We start from the raw sequence: 14,247 nt of genomic DNA on the forward strand, positions 1-14,247 counted from the left end.
CATAACCATAAAATAACTGCTAAAGCCCCAGCCATAGGGTCCACATTCCACACAACAGGAAAGAGAAAGAGCCAAGAGTCACTTCACAATTTCTGCTTAACTATTAGTGGCAGGAAATTCATCATATTGTCACACACATCTGTAAGGGAGACTAGGAAATGTACTGATTTAGTTGGACACATTGCCATTCCCAGAAAAATCAGGGTTCTGTTTGTAAAGAAGAATAGAGAACTGAAATAGGATAGGCAATGATCTGTTTCTGCCACAAAAAATCAACAGCTGCCCGTTACGGAGTTCCCTTCCTATCCCTGGGAACCCTTCAGTATATAGTGGAAGAAACGTCTATGCCATGTAATCTAATTACCAGTAAAATAAAAGTCGGTTTCTCAAAAGATCAAGACATAGGAAGTCTTTCTTACATATGCCTTACTGAAAAAGAGGTCTGCAGCTTGAAGAGGCGTATTTCTTTTTTCAGACATTTTTATTGCATAAGGCCCCTTATGATTTAAAATCGTATTTTTCTGAAGAGTATAAGGAAAGAAAAGCAGGTGTTCTTGAGGGAAGATATGCATGAGGTAATGTTGGTGAGCAGGAAACTGCGCATCCGTGGCTGGTTTGAGTGGCAGGAAAAGGAGTTGAGACTCATCCTTTACAGAAGATGGAGTGTTCCCCACTTCCAGCACTCCCCAATCGTCTCCCCAATAAAGACTAACTTCTTATTGCTGGATGTGCCCCAGTGTTTGATTTTATTCCTTGGTTTCAATCTCTCACGAATCCCAGATGTATCCCCTTTCTATGTTTAAGCTGGATGGCAGGGGTCTCTGGAACAGTTAGCCAGAAGGCTGTCGTGAAGACTTGTCCCAAGGAGGGGACAGGAGAAATAGACAAATTATCTGTACAGTTTATGAAAGACAGACAGATAGAAGTTGGCAGATGACTCCAAGTGTGGGGAAAGAAAGGGAGAGGGGCAGAGACTGAGTTTGAGATTTCAACTTCACTCACTGTGAGCAAAAGGCTGCTATCCCTCAGATGGGGCCTTGGGGAGGAGAAGATGTATTTTGTAGAAAGACAACGAGTTTGGTTTCAGAGGAACAAAGGACAGGAACTGGTCCCTAACATCACGGGGAGAGAGAGCCCACTGTGAGCTCGTTCTGTGTGAAACAGTCTACAGTGGTGGGCCAATCAAATCAGGATGCAGCAAGCTGCCCTGATGTAGTTGGTATGCGAGTTTACTGAGAAGTCTGCTGGGGCGGAAGTGGGATTGGAGGAATGTGCTGGTAGAAAGGGTGAGAGCACTCAGGGAAGACAGGACTCGGGGACAAGGCGAGGTCCTGGCAAGGCGGAGGAAGGCATTAACTCAAAACCAGGAGGGGCAGGAAGAGTGAGGTGCTGTGCACAGCAGGAAAGGGGGTTTTGGAAGAGGCCCAGCAGAGCTGAGTGCTGCTGAGAGGGGCGGGAAATCCAGACTGAGAACTCTCAGATTTGGGAGTTCCTAGGTCCTGGGGAAAACTGTCTCTTTGGCAAGCATAAAGATAAGACTGAAAGTCTCCCATCAACCTCCCCCTACCCACATTTTTGTGTGCTCCACTCAGGATGTCTCCATATTTGCATACACATATAAACCTCTTTTTATGAAGTTAGAGTGTAGTTTACACATTGACTATAACCTACTTTTAATTAAACACCATAATGTGATTACCACAGTGTCTGGACAGGTCTGAGCTAGGGCAGACCTTAGGGACACAGGAGGGCTGCCTGTACCCCCAGGCTGCAAAGCATGGTGGGAGATGTCACCCTCCTGGCTGACTGAGTCACTTCCTGCCGCAGGGTGGCTTCCCCAGCCGCTCCCTGCCACCAGCACTCTTTCTATTCATCCTTTGTCCAATCTTAAATGGTGAATGCTCCTGGAGCAGACAGTGCATTGTACCAAAGTTCACAAAAGTTTGGCTAGTTATGAAAAAATGAGAGCTGAAGATGAGAAAATGTGTCCCATCTTCAGCAGTCCCTTCTGTGGCTGCTCCAGACTTTGCCCAGGTCTACCAGTTCCCTGATCCAACTCCTGTCTGCCTTCCTCTGCTTTTGAGAACAAGCTTTCCCACAGAATAGCACACGTAGGAGGCCCCAGGTTCAGGGAGCGCCCCCAGTCACAATGGGGAAGAATGTATGCAATGAATTCTCACAACATCCCTGCAGAGTCGCCAGGGTCATATTTATTTTACAGATGTAAAAACCAGGCTTCTAAGAGTTAAGTATAACTAGTGGCGAGGGCGGGGGAGGAAAAATAAATTCTAAGTTCTTCTGGCTGGTCTAACATCAAATTGACATAAAGCAGATTAACAGGAGAAAATAACTAAATCTATTATGCGTGTACGTGCGGGGCTTCCCTAAGAATATAGGACCGAGTACACATTGGGTAATTGAGATTTACATGCCATTCTGGACAAAGGAGAGGGAAGCAGGGATCTGGGATTTTAAAGAGAAAGCAGGCAATTCACAGGTAGGTGAGAAAGAGCAAACATGTTATAAACAAATTGTTGCTAGGCCACCAGAAACAGTGGGACATAGAGGGGAGTCCAACAAACAGACTTAGCTTGTTTTCTTCCTGTCTGCCACACTGAGTTTATATTATAATGCTAAGGTGATACTTCCTTCCTTTAAGCAGGTTTTTCTATCTGAATCCCTTTTAGGCAGGTATGGGGAAGGTCAAAGTTTCTTTCTGAGTCTTTTGTTTTTTAAAAATAACCAGCTTAAAATAATCAATATCCCAAAAGGTATATTTTGGGGTGGCAACTCTGTTTCCCTCACTAAGTATGGCCTAATTAGTTAATATATTAATATAATATGTATAATATAGTACACACCGTACACACTAATATGCCACATATACATTGTAAAAAAATACATATCATCTATTCGTATATAACACACACATTGAATGGAAAGCTTGGGATGGAAGCTAAATGTAAGGATGAGATCCATTTGGTTCCCATTAAGACAGTGACAACTAAGATTTCATGGAGCTTGGAAACCAAGGTTCACAAGCCAGATGTGGCTAGAAAATGTGTTTTGTTTAATCCCCCTGCTCTTTTAGCACAGGGATCATTAACAGAATCAGAATTCCAGTTTCTTAGGAAAAAGTCGACCTGGCTCCTCTGTGTAGTAGCTGCCCCTTCAGACAAGCTGGGTGCTCTCCTGCTCTCCCAGCACCCACCATTTCCCAGTGTGTCCCTGACTCAGATTGAGTTCAGCTGTCATTTGAAATTGTGACTGAGCTGGAAATGTTCTTACCTTTGGCTCATGTCACTTGTTTGGATGACCGGTCTGGGCCCACAGGCCTGTGTCAGCCTTGGTGCATTCACTCTTTTTCTTTTTTTTTTTTAACTTTTGAGGAATACTTGATAAATATAATTGTATATATTTAAAGTGATTACCAAGATCAAGATAGTTAACAAAGGGAAAAGCTGTAAACTGAGGTGTTAAGCCCTATGTTCAGGCAGCAAGAAAGATCACCAAGAAAGGTGCTTTTTTGTCTGGGGTCACCGCCCCAGTGTCCCTAAAATCAAAGCCATATAAACAACTGCCTACTCTGCATACTCTCACATTCAAGCCGGAAACTAGACACACCTTTTTTTTTTTTTTTAATTGTGGAATATTGGGAAACAGTATGGTTTTCCAGGACCCATCAGCTCCAAGTCAAGTCATTGTTTTCAATCTAGTTGTGGAGGGTGCAGCTCACGGGCCTATGTGGAAATTGAACCAGCGACCTCGCTGTTATGAGCACTGCTCTCTAACCAACTGAGCCAACCGGCCACCCCAGCCATATCTTTTTAAATGAAAAAAATTTTCAATTACAGTTGACGTTCAAATATAGTTGACATGTACAGCATAGTGATTAGACATTCCTACACATTACGAAGTGATCCCCTCAGTAAGTCTAGTACCCACCTAGCACCATACATAGTTATTACAATATTGACTATATTCCCTATGCTGTACTTTACATCCCTGTGACTGTTTTTATAACTGGCAATTTGTATATCTTAATTCCTTCCCCCTTTTCACCCAGTCCCCCAACCCCAGTCCCATCTGGCAACTGTCAAAATGTCTTTGTATCTATGAGTTTCTTTCTGTTTTGTTTGTTTATTTTGTGCTTTAGATTTCACATATACCCTGTTTCCCTGAAAACAAGACCAAGCTGGACAATCAGCTCAAATGCATCTTTTGGAGCAAAAATTAATATAAGACCTGATTATATTATATTATATTATATTATATTATATTATATTATATTATATTATATTATATTATATACCTGGTCTTATTTTACTATAAGACTTAGTCTTATATTAATTTTTATATATTAATTATATTATTTTTTTAATTAATTTTTGCTCCAAAAGACACATTAGAGCTGATTGTCCAGCTAAAGACACATTAGAGCTGATTGTCCAGCTGGGTCTTATTTTTGGGGAAACATGGCAAGTGAGATCATTTGTCTTTATCTGTCGAACTTATTTCACGTAGCATAATACCCTCTTAATCCATCCAAGTTGTCTCAAATGACAAGACTTCCTCCGTTTTTTATGGCTGAGTAATACTGTATATTTTTTGATGTGAAAGATAAATACTTTTGTATTTTCCTTAAGTCATTCAATTTAATCATACAAATATAATGGCCTCAAAATGTAATATGTCTCCAAGCTGAATGCAAAAGATGATCATTTGGTAGAAATAACTTCTCCCCCTCCTGCTTACGAGATTTAACACCACCCAGAAAGTTTTAACAGTTTTGGGAGAGGCCGTTATTTTGCAAAATGTGCTTTTTGTTTCTTGGCCTATGTGTAGGGCCATTTAGAGAGCAGCCGTGTTTGCACAGTAAGTTTTTTGGTGGAAAGTTCCTTTTGCAAAAGACACTCTTTTACTGGTTTCACCTTACTGCATCCCAGGTGGCAGCAAGTTGGAATGCTGCTGTGGAAGGTGAAGGTTACTAACTGCAACTCATACACTGAGACTTTCAGTGCTAAAAAGAGGTGGCCAAATCCTGAAAAGGACCAGCACCAACGCTGAACAGATCATGTCACTGCTATAGACCACATGTTTTTGTTCCGTAGGATCCAAGAGGCTTCTCCTGGGGTCATTTTCTTGCCTCTCTAGTGGATCAAGGGGGGACCCATGGAGCTACTTTTCCTTTGCATATTTCTCCTTTAATTGTCACTCATGTGTGGATCAATTAATTCACTTAAAGACATTCATTAAGTACTTGTGTGCTAGACCTCATTAGCACTTTCTTCTGGGTAGGGGACAGAAAGGAAATAAGTTGTGCTCAATAGCAGAAAAGTCTCTGCAAACTCAGGGCCACCTCTCAGGAATAGACCTGAAGTGGGCTGTAGCCTGTGAACACCTCCCCTCACCCTCACCCTGAGCTGGGCTCTAGGGTGCACCCTCCCCCCACCGCTTCCTTCCTCTTCACCTCCAGCTCCTTGGGGTGAAGTAGGAAGACTCAGAATATTGAGTTTCACTCACACTTGACCTTGGCCCAGCCACTCTGCAGCTCCTCGAGGTGTTTTTTTTATGTAAAAGAAGGCACTTGACCAGATGAGCTTAAGGGTTTCTTCCTGTTCCAAGAGGCCTCAGGACTGGGCTTACGTATGATGTTGACAGATTTTTCAGCTCTCTTACATAACTATTTACCCTGAAGCAAGTGATGTTGAACTTAGGCTGTGTCACTCTCTAAAATGAGCCCGTCTGTAAATCAAATGAATATTGGAAAGCTTTCTACAATTTCGTTTCTGCAAAATTCCTAGGACTCCTGTTATAGCTTTGCAGTGCTTGGGGAGAGGGGCCAGCGCACAGATTCCAGCAAGTTCCTCTGGCTGAATCCTCAGCTCCATCCTCGCTGTATGAATTTAGGCAAGTTGTTGAATGTCTCTTGCCTGTTTCCTCATGTGTAAAACTCCCAAAATGAGGTTCTCAGCCTTTTAGGGCCACTGTACTGATTAAATTAATTAATACGTAGAAAGTTCTTAGAGTGATGGCTGGAAGAGTGTGAATATTCTGGGAATGCTAGCTATATTGATTATTATTTCACTTTTATTTGCAATTGTATAGAAAAATAGCAGAGGCATAGGGAACAGTTTGGAATACCAAGCTGGCAAATACCAAAGGGAATGCTCCCTAAGGTATAGCCAGTTAGGAGGAGATGGGGATTCATCCATTAGATCTCCTTTTTCTTTATCTTCATCTTTTAAGATCATGTTTATGATCTTAAAAAGCAAAACCAGAAGGTCTTCACTTCACTCTGCAAAGGTATGGCCCCTCACTCTCCCCATCTTCACTGCCTTACCACCCACTCATCCCAGGCAAATGACCACGTGGCCTTTCGCTAACACTGCTCCTCTGAAGTGGCCCTCATGAAGGTGGCCAGTGACCTGGTTGGTAAACTCCTCGGCTTCTACTCACCCCTCATCCCTCTCCATCTTGCTGGTGTCCCCTGGTCTTTCTCTTAAGTTCTAATGCTCATTTCTCACTCCTGCCAATGACCATCGTTTCCACGTCTCTTGACAGTTCTGATTCAGTAGAACCAAAATGAAGTCATCTTCCTCCCAAACATCTCCTTCACTGTGATTGCTGCTTTCGTTTGGAATGCTGTCAGCCCCATCACGAGGCTCAAAATCTCAGTGCCCCTTTGGCCCTCCTCTCAGCTGTTCCCTCAGCAACCCTAAATCAGAACCGATTAGGTCTTACTTAGATGATCCACCCTCCCTCCCATTCTGCCCATCGCGCGGGCTCTGACCTGCCATTCTCAAAAACGTATGATGACTTCACATTATCTACCAAATAATATTGGAACTCTTCATGCTAGTACCAAAGCCCCCCAACCCCCCTCCTAAAAAAACTGACCCTAAACCCTAGTCTTTGTGTGCAACCTCATTTCTTTCCATGTTCCTGCCCTTATCCTGTGCACTCTAGATAAATAAAAGACTCATGTTCAATTGTGCATGTCACATGGTACTTAGTGCCCAGAGCACAGCTAAGTATTCAGTTAGTATCTGTTGAACAGGAAAGAAATATGATATCTAATCAGATGGCAACTATGACACGTGCTAAAACTCACGAGAAAGAAGCTTCCTAAATATTTTTTCTTCTCTACAGAGGCTAAGATGATGACTTTTCCTTTAATGCTTGTAAGACGAAGAAATTGGCACATGTACTTTCATTGCAAGGTTGAAGCTTTCACTTGAAAGGAGAAATTATTTCAGGTTGCTGAGCAAAGGGTACTTTCATAATTATAAAAGCATTTGACAGACACTAAAGTGTAATGTCCCTTTACAGGAGGGCAGTAAAACGATAAATTATAAGAACCATTTGATGATTAAAGGGAACATTTTTTTTTTTTTACTCTTATCAGATTTTTCTAATAAAAACTCAATTCTCATTTGAGGCAAGTTCTTTTGGGTACTTTCCCAGTACAATTCCAATTTATTTTTCCGTTAGCTTCTAGCGGTTCTTATATTTTTTCATTATAAGCCCTTGGTGCCAAATCCACATCCTGCTAGAAATTTCAGAGTCCAACTCCCCCAAATTTCTGAATATGACCCTCTCTGTTATTGCTAAATGGCAACATAAATGTGGCCAGTGAGATAGGCTTTAGGTTGGAAAATTAGAAACCTGATAAAAAATAATATCACACAGGCAGTTTCAATGAATGATAAAATGCAAGAGGATTTATCTGTGTGATAGTATGTTTTGGGTTTTGGGAAATGAATGGAACAAGGAAATTATCATTATTAGAAACAGATCAGTTTTACCTTCTATGTGACAACATTACAATCTGCATTGATAAGTCAGACATTTATCAAACTTTGGCCTGGCTGGATCTCTGGTTGGCCTGGTGAGATTAGGAAGCTATCCCTTTAGTCATGCCCAATTGTCCTTAATACAAGTTTAAAAATGAAAGTAAGTATAATTCCCTTCTTGTCAACGAATGGGTGACAGAAGTATGGAATAATAGAGTGCAAAACATAAACCATGTATAATCTAAACAGTGTGTATCTGTCTGATTCCAGAAAGTTTTAGGTTTTGCTTTTGAATTTGCATAAGAGCCCATGGTCATCACAAAAAAATCAAGTCCTATTTATGAAGATCTGGCAGCCTTCCTCCACACCCCGGACCCCTCTGCTTTTCCTGCGTACTGAGTCATGTGATGGTATGTTTTGAGAAGAGCAGGAACCCAAACCCGCAGCCTCATGGACAAGTTCAAGTCCGTCTCTGCCCTGCCAGCTGCCGCCATTCCTGACGTCCCACAGCAGCTAAGCCCCAAGGGCAGATCCAGCACCTGCCTCACTCCAGCCTCAACCCTTCAATCTCTGCTGTTCCCTCAACTCTTTCACGGACTTACTTCCTGCTGTTTTCCTCTCTCCCCTTCGGTTTCTCTTTGTTCATGGCTTCTGCCTACTGCGTCCTCTGTCTTTCTGCTTCTGCCCTGATACTGAATGAGACGGCCTGTCTTTGTTTCTAAGAAGAGATCTGATGAGTTCTGTTGGCTCCATCCTAGGTGAGTCATCCCCAGGAGGATGGTACCCCAGCTAGTCTGTGAATGGCTAGCCATCTTTGAGTCGACCAGCTCATGGTTGTAAATCAGAACTTTCGATGGTCTGTCTGTCGTTCTGTATATCACTTGATTAATAATAGAAAAGTGATCACTCAATACATTTAGCGCGCTTGGTGTGCAAAAGTATTAGATAACATGGAATCCTTGGGAGGAAGACCAACAGGAACCAAAGGTTCTTGGTGATGAAAGGATGAGGCAACTGCCCACGTGGTGAAAGAAGTCAGCATCTGAGGAAAGAAAACCCAGCAGGCAGGCTGGAAAATGGCTCAAGGTTAGGAACCAGGCCTGAGGATTCCAAGGAAAAGAAAGGGGAATCAGCTGGCACAAGATCTGAGCTCCTCTAAATGAGGCCTCTGTGTTTATAACTCTACTGTGTTCAGGTGCTTTGGGCCTCTCATAAAATCGTTCTCTTGGCCCCTAAGATGGGAAGGACTTGCTGATATCCCCCTTAGCTCCAGGATAAGATGTAAAGTTTGCTCCTCCATTCCCTTCGCATATAGACTCTAAGGCAGGCCACTCTCACCGTGTGTACCCTCAGTAAGCATTTGTTAAGGACACAAAACAAATTGCTGTCCAAAAACTTTTTAGAGAATTTTTTAAAAAATTAATTTTACAAAGCACTCTGTGGAGATTGTCTGAGAATGTTTTATTAATACATCCATGCAGCAAGATTTTGTATTCAGAGGACATTCTGATTTCTTATGCTATTTCTATCTTCCAAACTCCTTATATAGAGGCTGACTTGAACAAGTCTATTGAATGGAGTGTTCAGAATTCTGGAAGATTCTTTTCTTCCAGAAGAGACACCTTAGTTCTCACTGCAGTTTGTTTCTGAAGTGATAATGGCATTTTCAGTTGCATCTAAGACGCTAATATTAGAACATGCATTTGCTGACGAGAATTGTCTTTCTCTACTCTTCTGTATCTTAAGTCTTGTGATTTTGATGCTAGACCAATGCAAAATTTAAAATAGGAAGCAAAACCAAAGCAATAAGCAAATACTTACTAAGCACCTCTAGTAGAAGTATGTAGATAGGGCATATAGCTTCAGCTCAATAAAATTTTTTTTGATGATTGTAAGACTTTTTTCTTTTTTTAATTCAGGTAAAAATATTACAGTAACTCTCTAGCTGGTGCCATTGACATAAGGACTCCCCTACTCTTGAACATTTTTGTTCTAACATCGTTTTTCTATTCAGAAATCTTCAGTGCTTTCCTTTCACCAGAGCTCCAGGTCCAGACTCGCCTGCGGTTTCCATGACCTGTCATGTTTCCTATGATGCCTCTGTTCTTCCTGCTGCCCGCGTGCCATGAACACTGAGTGTGCACTGTCCCCTTTGTGTGTGCGTGTTCCTTCTCTTATAATGCTTATTTAGTTTTCTAACTCCTTCACTCATTCTTCAAGGCTCAGAACCAGTGTGTCCTCTTCAATGAAGTCCTCCTTCATTCTGTCAACGAACAGTTGCAGAAAATCTCCATGTGCCTGCCATACATTGATGAATTTGATGGCCCCTGCCCTCAAGCAGCATAACCTCTGACTGAATGAGGCAGATAAGTTGGCAGACCATTATATTGGTGCTACCCAGCCTTTTTCACTGAATAAAACACAGAGAAAATGATAGTATTTGTCATGGTCTCCCAGCCTGCTTGTAGCTGGAGGGTTGGTTCCACCTGCCCCATGTCTGACCCAACCACTCCAAAGGCTGAGAGGCATGGAAGCTTGCCCTTCCTCTAACTAACAGCATCTTGGAAACTCAGGCTGATGCTACCGCATGATAAATCCACTGGTGGGAGTACAGACAGCATGCAGTGGGTCCTTCTCCCAGGTTTGGGGGTAAGGGAAGGCTTCCCAGGGATGTGATATCAAGCTGAATCTTGAAGGACGTTAGCTAGCCAAAGCACGTGGTGGAGTGGAGCTGGGGAGTTCCTTGCCTTTGGCATGTGCCTCTTCATGGAAAGGAGGGAGAGGTTCGGATGGCACGGCTCTGCCAGGATGTGGCTCAAATGCCGAGTAGGCATGAGATGAGGAAGGCCTTAGGCGTTTCTCCAGCTAGACTGGCGACTCCTTGAGGTTTGACACCATATCCTACAACTATGTGTCTTCTAAACTGCTGAGCACCTAAGGGCTCAATACATCAATGATTAGAAAAGTCTCTCTTTACTGGTGACACTGTTGTGATGGCTGCTACGAATCATGTAGCGATGTGAATGTGAAGATGTCTTCTAGAGTTTGGGTAAGTCCCTCTAGTGTGGAAGGATCTGACAGCCTTACAATTCTCCATTCTCTCATGTTTCCAGGATAAGCTTCTGGTTTCGCTTTAAAGAATGCCTAACTTTTTTTTTTTTATTCAGACACTGGGTTGTTTATTTACCCGTTTTCTCTAACCTCACACTGCTACCTTTCTGTGGTCATTTCTGTGGAATGCTGGAGTTGTGAGTGGGCTAGCTCCTGGAGCTGGCTTTCTATTGGAGGCACTGGTTTCAGATCAGAAGGCAGAGGAAGGAGAGAAGCTTCTGGCTTCTGCCTTCAACAGTGTGGCAGTTGCTGGAGGTTGTTGACAACAGCTGCAGGTGTAGTGGGGGTGGGGTGATTCCTGTCTCCACGCTCAGACAGCATCTTTTCTGGGATCCAGAACCAACAACAACAGTCCCTTACCCGCGCACGAGCAGGTGCAAGCTCAAGGTGTCCACTCAGGGCAATTAGCAGTCTCTGATCCTCGGGTTTCCATCCTGCTTCCCTTTTGTTCTTCTTCCCCCTCCTTTCTTCATTTGTCCCTTCCAACACCTTTGTAACCAATCTCTATAACGTTCCCTTTGTCCAAAATACCTAGAATAATCAATCTCTCTCTCTCTCTCTCTCTCTCTCTCCTTCCCTCCCTCCCTCCCTCACTCACCTCTCTCCTTCACCTTCCTCCCTCGTTCACCTCCCTCCCTCTCTCCCTCCTTTTCTTCTCTCTCTCTCTCTCTCTCTCTCTCTCTCTCTCTCTCTCTCTCTCTGTCTCTCCTACTGGCCCCTGGCTGATACAGACACCTACTTAGAGGGGTGTGTTTATTTGTTATAAAAGAGGGTAAAGAAACACTGGGGCTATGGAAACGGTGACATAGATTATGTTGTCCAGATACTCATAACTCAATATTTGGCAGTCATGGTTCTGGGTGTATTGAAGGTTTTTATCTTGTTTGTACCGTACTGATGGAGTGGCACGGTTGAACTGCTCCAACTGGTTATATGCATGGATGAATTTCAGATGCAGGGCTGTTGATCCAGTATCTTCTACAAGTACCAAATTCACAGAGAAAGAAAACAAAAAGAACCCCCACCCCAGCCCTGCAAGACTCTGTAATTCTCAGGCACACAATTCTCTTTCACGGTGCCTGCAGAGTAGACATCAAACATAATAAAACCAGTGAGTCAGTTTTAATGGTGTGGCTAAGCCACTTAGAAGGGAAGAGTGATCCTTCCAAACCTCCTAAGCAGTCTTGGCAGAGACTTTTTCTGCCACAAGGCATGGATGATGGTTCTAACAATGCCTGGAAGGGAGCCTGTTCCCATTAAGACAGTTGGATTCTCTTTTATTTGGGGGTTTTCATGAAAAATTTTTAGCAATGTCTTGTACGTGTATGTAAACACCACTGGCCACACCACTTAAATATAGTAAATTCTTATAATTCCATAATTACTTAGCCACACCGTCTGGCTTTTGTCTGAGTAACCTGATAGGCACATCTACCTGTGTGAATGTGAATGACTAGAAAAGGCATCTTTCAAGGGTTCACTCACATAGAGATGAGCAAAGGTGTGGGGAGGAAGTATAAAACTAAAAACTAAAAATAATGTAGCTTTCTGCAGTTCTTCATTGGCATGAACCTTAATGTCCACCTAGAATTGAATATTAAATGTGGTGGGTTAGTTCTATGTGAATTCTCTCATCACTTTCTTGGACCTCAGGTGCCCTGTCTGATTACATAACAGAAATAGTTTGTACACTGTATCTGAAACTCTCTGCAGCCAACAAAGAGTGAATAAGTTTTGACTGTCCATCCTGGTCCTAATTCTACTATGGCTTCTAGACTGAAGCTATGGCTTCTAGAGTTCACTATCAGGTAAAATGAAGAGGGCTCTTATCACCTCTACAAGAGCCATTTTAAAAAGCAAGGAAGAACCTCCTGATGCAATCCTCTTGAAGCCTTTACAATTGAAAAATGATCCCATTTGAGCTAGTAGCCAAGAAATCAGAATCACATCATTATTATAAGCACTTATAAATTATGTAAGTTTGATCATTAATGCATGTAAGGGACTGAGAACTGAAGACCTGGTGCTTGATTTCTTAGAAGTTGATTGGTATAGGCATGGCCCCACCAACAGCTACTCAACATCAAAGCAATAAAAGATTAGCTTCCGGTGTGTTCTCTGCTTTTAGCTCAGATGTCATGTCCAGGAAGCCTTGACTGTCCCGAAAAATCTGACTGATGGCCCCACCTATCTTCTGTCCTAGTATCTTGAGCTCATGGCACTGTCTACGGGTTTAATGCCTTATTAAACCCCACTCGTCTCTGAGCACTTCGTGATTAGGCACCTCTGAACATCATAGGTACACAGACCGTGTTTGCGGAAAGGACAGCCACCACAGAGCAGTTTTGTTGGTGACAGAATATAGATTGAAGTTACAGGCAGAACTTCTTACCTAAGCACTTCCCCCACTTCTACTATCTGTATGAGCCAGAGGCCTGGAGAAGGCAGAAAGAGAAACTGCAGAGTAGAGAAGAAACAAAAAGAGAAGAATAGAGGAGAGACGTTATGGAAAAAGAAACAGATCGGACTCAGTAGGGTTTGAAATGACAGTCTTTGATGGTTTATTAAACAGATCCCATAGACTTAGTTGGAAAATCCAGAATTGTATACCCTGCAAAGTTAGGAGGAATGATCAACCAATTCTAACTCAAATCTTGGAGGCATGTATTCCAGGCCATTCTAATTTCTAGACTTTCCTGAGCTAAAATGTGAATGGTTTGTGACAAGTGTAATTGTATCACCAGATTTCTTCCAAAACCTTTCCTTCTGCTGCCAGATGGAGTAGGAACAAGCTATTAAAAAAGCCCCAAAAGGAAGGCAGTTTGGTTTTTTCCTGTTTTTTGTTTGTTTGGTTGGTTTGTTTGTTTTTGTTTTTGTTTTTTTGTCTTCTGCTGGGTTTTGCCACTAACCAGTAGCCAAGGGGAGTTCCTGCTGTCTTCTAAAATAATCCCATTGAGTGTTTGAAGCATGTCCTTCCCAGCTTTCCTTTCTCCTCTGACATATGATTCTGCTTATAGAATGTTTGTGAATGCTTTCATTTCCTTCCCTCTCTGATAGAGAAAAAGGGGGGGGAGAAGGTAGAGAGAAACAAATCTTTTTAATATTCATCCCCTTGACAAAAGTTTGTCAGTTTTTGAAGGCAGGAGCAGGGAGGTAGTGTGGTGGATGGTGTAGGGGCTGGGAAGCAAACAGCCTAGATTTGAATTCTGGTTCCATTACTTACTAGCTGCCTAAATTACCATTTGTATAATATATGCCAAATTAATCCTTCAGGGCCTCAGTTTCTTCCTCTGTAAAATAGGCATAGTGGCTACCTGTGCTATTGGTTTCTCGGCTAATC

The sequence above is a fragment of the Rhinolophus hipposideros genome, assembly GCF_964194185.1.
Source record: "Rhinolophus hipposideros genome assembly, chromosome: 12".
NCBI lineage: Eukaryota > Metazoa > Chordata > Mammalia > Chiroptera > Rhinolophidae > Rhinolophus > Rhinolophus hipposideros.